Raw genomic sequence first — 9929 nt, 5'->3', positions numbered from 1 at the left:
TACTAATAAAGTTGTCAATTCTCAAAAAAAAAAGTCAAAAAAATCCTTAATATGCATGCTCCTAACAACAGAGTGTCAAACTATATGGGAAAAACTAATAGAACTGCAAAAAGAAATAGATGAATTCACCATGGTATACTCAGAGATGTCAATACTCTTCCACCAGAAATGGATGGATCCCATAGGCAGAAAATTAGTAAGGAAACAGTTGGGTTCAACGATACCATCCATCAACTGGATATAACTGACATCTATAGACTACTTCATCCAACGATAGCAATATACATTCTTCTCAAACTCAAATGGAACATTTACAAAGCTACAACACATTGTGGGATAAACACAGACATAAACAGATTTAAATAACAGAAGTCATGCAATGTTTGCTATCAGATCACAATGAAATTGTACTAGAAATTAATATCAGAAAGACAACCAGAACATTCCATAATACACGGAAATTCAACAATAAAATTCTAAATAAAAAATGGGTCAGAGAAGATATCTCAAGAAAAAATTTAAAATATTTTCAACTAAATGAAAATTAGAGCACAACTTATCAAAATGCGGGATGCAGAGAAAGCAGCATGTAGAGTGCTGAATACATATATAGAAATGGAAAAGAGGGCAGCCCAGGTGCCTCAGCAGTTTAGCGCCGCCTTCAGCCCAGGGCCTGATCCTGGAGACCCAGGACCGAGTCCCACATTGGGCTCCCCCCATGGAGTCTGCTTCTCCCTCTGCCTGTGTCTCTGCCTCTCTGTCTCTGTGTCTCTCATGAATAAATGGAATATTAAAAAAAGAAAAGATTCTTCCAAAAAAAAAAAAGAAAGAAAGAAAGAAATGAAAAAAGACCTAGAAACAGTCATCAAAGCTTCCAACTAAGGAAACAAAAACAAAAACAAACAAACAAAAAAAGGAAAACATAATTTTAAAAAAAGGAGAGATAATACAAATAATAGCAGAAAGAAGTAAAAATAAAACAAGAACTCAATAGAAAAATTAAAAACAAAAAGCTAGTTTTTTAAGATAGATTAATAAAACTGATTAATCTTTAGCCTGGCTAAGAAAAAGAGAGGGATACAAACTACTAATATCATAAATAAATTTAACTAGACTTATGATGATAATTTTAGAATATATACAAGTTTTGAATTATTACATTTTACACCTAATATCTCAATAAAAAAAGAAATTAAGGAGGGAATATCACTGTAGATTCTATAAACATGAAAAGAATAATCAAGGGATACTATGAACAACTGTTATATCCACAGATTTGATAAACTAAATGAAATGGACCAATTTCTTTAAAAACAAAATATACCAGAACTCACATAAGAATGATAAACAATATTAATAGAAATAATAATAAACCTCCAAAAACAAAGCATGCTTATTATGCTTTCCAAAAACTCAGCCCAGATGGGTTCACTGTTGAATTCAACCATAGACAAAAGGAATACATTGTACCAATTTTCTACAGTTCCTTTCAGAGAACAGAAGCAGAGGGAATATTTCCTAACTCAGGCCAGAATTACCTTAATACCTAAACCAGAGAAAGATAGTACAAGACACTAGAGACTAAGTTCTCTTTTGAACAATGGTATACAAATTCTCAATGAAATATTTTCAACTAGAATCCAACAATGTACAAAAAGAGTTATATATCATGACCAATTTAGATTTATCTAAAGTATGGAAGCTTAGTAAAAACATTCTAAAATCAATGTAACACATAACATCAACAGTTTAAAAAAGAAAAATCACATAATTATATCAGTCAATTAAAACAACATTTGATGAAATTCAATACCCATTTTGATGAAATTCAATACCCATTATGATAAAAGCTTTCCATAAACTAGAAATAGAGAATTTTCTCAACTTAATAAAGCATATCTACAAGATTGGGGCACCTGGGTGACTTAATTGATTAAGCATTTAAGTAGGCTCAGGTCATGATCCCAGGGTTGTGTGATCAAGCCCTGTGTCAGGCCCCTGCTCAGTGGGGAGTCTGCTTCTCCCTCTTCCTCTGCCCCACCCCCCTCACTTGTGCTGTCTTTATCTCAATAAATAAAATATATTTTAAAAGAATATATACAAAATCTAAGAAAACCATATTACATAATGTTGGGAAATTCAAAGATTTTCCACTAAGATTAGATATAAAGCCAAAATGTCACTCTCACTATTCATTTTCAACATTGTATCGGAATTTCTAGGTAATACAATAAAACAAACAAAAAATGAAATAAAGCATGAAGATTGAATTAAAAAATAAAGTCTGTTTATAGATGATATGGTCATCTGCGTAGAAAATATGAAAGAACTGAATTACTAGGTCTAATAAGAAATTACAGCAATGTCACAGGATTCAATTTTCATGTGTAAAATTTAATCTTTATATATATATATCAGCAATGAACAATATAAAATTATGTAAGTGGTATTGCATTTTTATACACCACAAAAATAAAACACATAGTATAAATCTACCAAATTATGTACAAGGTCTATATAATCAAAACTATAAAAGGCTGCTGAAAGATATAAAAAAGAATTAAGTAAAAAAAAAAGTAAAAAAAAAAGAATTAAGTAAATGGAGACATATTCCATGTTCATGGAGAGATATTCCATGTTCATAGATAGAAAGACATTTTGTAAGGATGTCAGTTCTTTCTAAATTGATCTATATAGTCGATAAAATCCCAATAAAAATCCAACAAACTTACTTTCTATAAAATGACAAACTGATTTTAAATTTTATATAGAGAAGCAAAAGACCCAAAACAGCCAACACAATATTAGAGGAGAACAAAATTGGAGCACTGAAACTACCTGACTCCAAGACTTACTATAGAAATACATTAATCAAGAGAGTGTAGTATTAGCAAAATAGGCAAACCAGTGAAAGAGAACATAGGACACAAAAATAGATCTCCATACATTGTCAACTGATCTTTGACAAAGGACTAAAGGAAATACAGTAAAACAAAGAGGGTCTTTTTGACAAGAGTCCTGGAGCCATTGGGCATTCACATGCCAAAAATTGTGCCTCCAGATCTTACCTCTCTCACAAAAATTAGTGAAAAACATATTATATTTAAAGATATAAAATGAAAAAAATATAAAACTCTTGGAAGATAAAATAGGAGAAAACTTGGATGATCTTGTGGTTGGCAGTGACTTTTTAGATACAAAACTATAAGCAGCACAATCCATGAACTAAAGAATTGATAAGCTGGAGTTCATTAAAATTAAAAATTTATGCAGTGCAAAAGATAATGTCAAAGAATGAGAAGACAAGCCACAGAATGGGAGAAAAAATTTGCAAAATACATATATATTAAATAACTATTATTCAAAATATATAAACAATTCTTAAAACTCAATATGAATACAAGCAACTCAATTAAAAAAAAATGAGCCAAAAACTTAGTCACCCGAGCAAAGGAAATATATAAGTGGTAAATTGAATAGAAAAAGATGCTCCATATAATAAGTCATTAGAAAGATGCAAATCAAAATAACTTTGAGTTACCATCACACATGGATTAAAATGGCCAAATCCAGAACACTGACATGACAATACCAAATGCTGTTGAGACTCTCATCCATTGCTTGTGGAAATGGAAAATGATGCAGGCACTTTAGAAGACAATTTGATAGTTTCTCACAAAACTAAATATACTCTTACCATGACTCTGCACAGATTCAGCAATGGTACACATTGCTATTTACCCCAAAGAGCTGAAAACATATCTACAGGAAAATCTGCACACAGAGGTTTTTGAGCAGTTTTATTCATAATTGCTACAATTCAGAAGCAATTAAGTTTTTCTCTAGTAGGTGATGGATAAATTAAGCATGGTATATCCAGGCAATGGAATGTTACTCAGTGTTAGAAATAAGCTATCAAGCCATGAAAAGAAATACAGGAATCTTAAAAAGATATTAAGTAAAAAAAAAAAAAGTCAATCTGGAAAGGCTACATATTGTATAAAACCAAATGTTGGACATTCTTTGGAAGACAAAACTACAAAGAAAGTGAAAAAAGATCAGTGGTTGCCAGGATTTAAGAGAAAGAGAGATGCATAGGCAGAGTGCTGAAAATTCTTATGGAAGTAAAACTAGTTTGTATAGATTCTATAAATGGTAAATACACTTTATTGCAAATTCATGCAATCCCATGGGATGTACATTACCAATCATAAACCATAATGTAAGTTATGGACTTGGGTAATAATGCTGTGTCAGTGTAAGTTCATTAGTTGTAACAAATAAATTAATCAAACAAATCACCCCCTATATTTCTCATATCTCCAATACCAATGCCCTTTGTTGTCTATATCCAGTGTCTTTATAGACATATTTAGTTATAGTTATATAGTTATAGTTATACAGTTAGATACTCCATTTTTGGTTGTTTCATCTGGGAGTGTAAATCCAACCTCTGTTGCTTTAGTTCACCACAATTGATAATGAAAAATTTTCTACATGTTTAGTCATCACACATTTCTCATTACATGTCATTATCAGCTGCATTTTACAAATGAGGGAGACTAAATGCCAGACAGAGCATGGTTTGCATCAACACAGAAAGTTTAAGAGAACAGAGAATTAAAATTTTAAGGGCATATACTGTGAAATACTATGCTCTTTCTTTATGGGAAAAGTAGATTTAAGAGACTTTAATGGTTAAAACAAAACATATGGCATCTGTCTCCCTATGGCAACACAATTTTTCTTTACCTGGCACCCTTATACTTTATGACTCAACTCAGATATCATCTCCCCTAACCAGACTAAAATATTCTGTGTGAACATATATTGCCCTATGATAACTTCTTTCATTTACACATGAAAAGTATATTACGTGTTTTTTTGTTTGTTTGTTTGTTTTATTGCTATGGCCCTCTTTGCCCTTAGCATGTGACAATTTAGGATGAGGGCTGTGTATTTTGTGTATTTTATCTTTTTGTTCTTGGCATCAAACACAAGGCTTAGCACATGGCAGGCACAATCTATGTTTGCAGAAATAAACTGACTGCTTGAGGCTTTCTTTAAGATGAGCAAACTGATCTTAATAATGATCTACAGAATGCACCGCAGAAGAAATTTACAAATAAAATCATAAGCATAGGGGCATCTGGGTGGTTCAGTCAGTTAAGTACCTGCCTTCAGCTCAGGTCATTCATGACCCCAGGGTCCTGGGATCAAGCCTCACAAAGGGATCTCTGCTCAGAGGGGATCCTATTTCTCCCTCTGCCTGCTGTTCCCCTTGCTTGTACTCTCTCTCTCTCTCTGTGTGTCAAATAAACAAATAAAATCTTTTTAAAAATCATAAATGTAATCAGAAGCTAAAGAGAATTCTGTTTAATTATGTGGGTTTATCTTTCTGACTGTTCCAATAGTTGAAACAATTGAGAGGTGTAAATAATACAAGTTAGGTTTTCAAGTTGAAGGGTTAGGCTTTCAGGGGGCCTATCTTTAAGGAGAGAGAAAACATTGCTGAATGGATAGTGACTTATCTAGGTTTCTATTACTGATAAAAAGACAAACAATCACATGAAGAAACCCATATACCTATCTTTCAAGAGAGTCAACAGTGGTATGCAGTTTGCAAGGTGATATGATGTAGTAGAAAAAACTCTGGGTTTGAATTCATAAAGCCCCTGGTTTGATGTCTTCCTCTATCTCCACACAGTGCCTAATCTATGAACCTGGAGTTCCTCTTTTTAAGGATAAGGATAATAATGATACTATCACACGAGATTAGTATGATAAGACTAAATTAGAGTATGGCAAAGAACAGACTAAAACAGATCCATGCTCTCCTTCTAGTGTAGATTTGTTGCTGGAAGCATATGCCCCATCAAGGGGTGTGTACACACCAGCTCACATATATTCGAGTGGGACTACACAACAAGCTCTTACCAATAGATTGCAAGTGGATATAACATAGAGATGGAAATGTATATAATTCAGGCTTGGGATTCTCTACATTCTTCTATTTCTCATCTGTAAGATAAATGACCATGGCAACAGATACCTATATTCGAAATCTTGAGGGAGAAATAACTTTGATTGCTTTAAGTTACTGCGGTTATATTAATTTCAGCTGTTAGTCTTCAAGGACTAGTTAAGAGAAAATGCTCATAGAGAGTATAGTATGGTACTCAATATATGATAGATATTGACTCATAGGCACAACAAAGTTATATTCCTGTGTCTGACTGTAGAAAGCAATGAGATTTTAGCATGCCATTTTAATGCTGTGGGTATTATTTCTATCACCCTCAAAATGTTGGATTGGATGATCTCTACTGTCTATCTCAACTACAACAGTATTTTATTTTCTTAAAACTATTTGCTTATTACAACATATAAGCTGCTCCAAATCAAACTCATAAAGTGCAAAAAGTGAAACCTCTGCCTGCTAGAGGTACATGAAAAATAAGCATATATGAGTATTATATATGATCAAACTTTTCAATTTGCAGTGGCTCACATCAGAGAGAGAGCTAAATCAGGACATGTAGAAAGATTGCTGGGCCATGTTTTATACCACTTGTGTTGATCACGAGACAGTAAATACTCTGGAGATTCTATTCAAAAATTTCCAGTGAACTAAAACAGAATTAGAGAAGTGAGATTTTTAAGAGTGACACGGGATTATATGTTGTAGGCCAAATGGCAAAAAGCCAAACAACAAGGATGTTAATAATTTTGGTAAGAGGGTGATTCCAGTGGTGGATCAATCATAAGGTTCAGATTGGACAGCAAAATAAGTGAATGTAGAATAGTTATAAAAACCAGGCAATGATCAAAGTTTCCTCATATCCATGCTTTTATGAGAAATAAGTTGGTCATGAATGCCTGAAAGAGATGAATTGGTGTTTAAAATTCTTGAGATGTGATCATTCTTGAAGATGGCTAGATCCACCATGTGCTCTATGGGGGAGTGAATAAATTGGTACAGAGATGAAAGTTAGAAGTGCACTGTTTTAGGCAGGACATGGACATTTTCAATGGTAGGTATTTCAGTGGAGAAAAAAAAAACAGGGCCCTCTACTTCTCTTATTAATGAAAGTGAAATAGTCACCTGAAAATCAATCAATATATGGCAAGAGGAAGATTGGAAAGTGATGAAGTCTCATGGTGGACAATTTTAAAAAGGGGAAGATTTTAGAAGAGAGAAGGAGAATAAGGGTTTTAAAATTGAAATGGGGAGATCATGGAGTTGGGCTCCAGCTCCCAGCTTTGGGGCATATAAGCCTTAAGAAAATGAATACTTCCCATTTGAGTAGACTGCAGGGCAAGCTGTTCAGGATGGGCAATAACGGTGGAAGAGTATCCATCTGCACAAATTTCTGATGTAGGCATATATGTCCACATTGGGACTCAAATTTGCTACATTCAGTTCTCTAAGTCTCAGTTACCTTATTATTATGATGAAATGAGAAGTTTCCTTGCCACAGTTTCTACTAGTTCTAAACTTTCCAATTTTTTGACTTCAAAGATTAACATTTTCCCCCTGAGTTTTCTGGGGTGACCTAAGGCACAGACTGGCAAAGTAAAACTTGAACTCTTGTGATGTTTAAATGCTCTAGGTGATAGTTGAGTAGAAGAAAGAGCACACATAATGTACTTATAGATATAAAAACAGGAAAATGACACAGTCTGTTTTGTCAATAATACAGCAAGAAGAACACACAATAGATAAAGGACAAGTAAGCAAATTGTTTAGGTTAATTAAATGCAAAAATATTCTATCCCCCAGAGAGTACCTTGCTCACCTAATCTGATCATCTTTTGATTTTCATTATTTGTGATCATATCGCTCAATATATTTTCGTGTAATGAATTCTTAGGAACATGAGCTCTTACTAAAGCCATCTTATATTAAATCTTTGATGACAAGGAAAAAGGAGCTTTCAAAATTTCCGTATGTGGGTTTGAATTTGGGGTGCAAATCAAAGAGTAGTTGGTGGCACTGAAATATTACTTAAACTGAAAGCTGAAAAGTAACTTAATGTCAATACCATCCTTGACCTAAAGTGTCAATCAAAGCAATAAATATTTTTGAACATTTGACCAGAGTTCTAGTTGGTGTAGTACCCAGCTCAAAGGTTAGAACTTTATTATAAAATAAACTGTATAAATTAACCATGTGTCATGTATACTACGGAATAAAATATGCATAAGAACAACGAGTCAGCTCTATAATTATGCAATTGCCAGCTTATAATGTTCCCCAACACATATTTTATTTGAAAATAATGGAAGTTTCTATGAATAAATGAAATAAGATAACATTTTGGAAAAAAAAGAAAAACCTCTCTTTTCTAGAAAGATATATACTCAAACCAATACAGTTCCTCTAAGGATAGGAACAAGAGACTATGGTCAGTTAAAGGTGTTTTTATTTTTAATTTGTTCTCTTTGGAACAGTGGCTGTGTATATTTGTTTTGTAAGAATTATAGGAAATTTAAAAATGAAATAAACCTAAATGTGCTAATATTGGGAAAATAATCACAATCATATATATATAATCACAAAATAATCACAATCATATATATATCATGCATATATCAACTATGAATGTATATTTTCTGTATTAAGGCAGTAAGGAAACAGCTTGCTTAATGTATTCTCATTCACACACACACGCATGTATGTTATGATACCTATAGTTCTAATTTTCCTACTTTGCTTTTTTTCTTTTTAAAGATTTTTTATTTTATTTATTTATTCATGAGAGACACAGAAAGAGAGAGAGGCAGAGATACAGGCAGAGGGAGAAGCAGGCTCCATGCAGGGAGTCCGACATGGGACTCGATCCCAAGACTCCAGGATCACCACTTGAGCTGAAGGGCGCGCTAAACCGCAGAGCCACCCAGGCTCCCCATAACTTTCCCACTTTGTTCATCACAATTTACCATGTAAATTGCCCTTGGATAAAATTCCTCAGGGTCCATGATATTTCTTTTTTTTCTCATTCTCTGGGAAGTTGACATGCAACTCAAACCTCACTGCAGAGTCTAGACTATCTAGTATACAACTCTAAAAGGAACTCTGCATTAGATGTCAGCAAAACCTGACTGACCACCATCACCATTCTTAGTTTACCAGCTCTCTGGCCATTTTCTCCAGGTTGGCTGTGAGGAAAGGGGGAAAATGAAAAAAATAAGAAGGTCCTCCTTAAACTGGTCACATAATAACCCAGCTTAATGCTCTTTGGACATGAGAAAAATTTTGAAACAACTTTCCTGCAAGGAGTTTCTGTGAAAAGTTTCACAGCTGAGATTCTCTCCTCTGCCCTGGTGCATGTATTTCTCTTGCAGGTAGCTGCATTTGCTTTCTGCTTCTGTTAATCACTTAGAACTTTCAACTGTTCCCATTCTTCTGCCTCTCTAGGTAGCCATGTTTTGACAGGGCCATATTTGACAGGACTCCACATGATTGCTTCTTCATTCTCTATGTCTCTGTGATAGATCTGTTTCTCATGGCACAGATCTGGGTAACTAGAAAGACTCCTGATCTTTTAGTCTAACAGAAATCCTTGGAATCCAGCTGGATTTGAATTCTAAGGGTCTCTCCTGGATCCATCACCTATGCTGAGAGTACTCTGTGGGTTTCTCATCTTGTAGATTTCTCTAGAAAAGAGTGAGCCCAAGGCTAACATGTCAAAAAACTGCAAAGAAGCACATAAGAGCTTCTCCAGAGTCTTGTTGAAGTTCTAAGTCTTTAGGTCTAAGGTTAGATGCTCTCTTCCTGGGAGACCAAGACAGCACCTTTCGCCAAATAAATCTCTTCGCTAATCTTCCCCACACTGTGAGTAAATTTTATATTCCTCATCTGGTTCATGAGGCAAGAGTTGAAGATGTATTTCTAGGAGATAATTGTTCTGTAAGTTCTGCTTTCA

Source organism: Nyctereutes procyonoides, unplaced genomic scaffold (genome assembly GCF_905146905.1).
Source record: "Nyctereutes procyonoides isolate TBG_1078 unplaced genomic scaffold, NYPRO_anot_genome, whole genome shotgun sequence".
In the NCBI taxonomy this organism is placed as follows: Eukaryota; Metazoa; Chordata; class Mammalia; order Carnivora; family Canidae; genus Nyctereutes; species Nyctereutes procyonoides.
Note: the sequence above shows the minus strand (reverse complement) of the source record.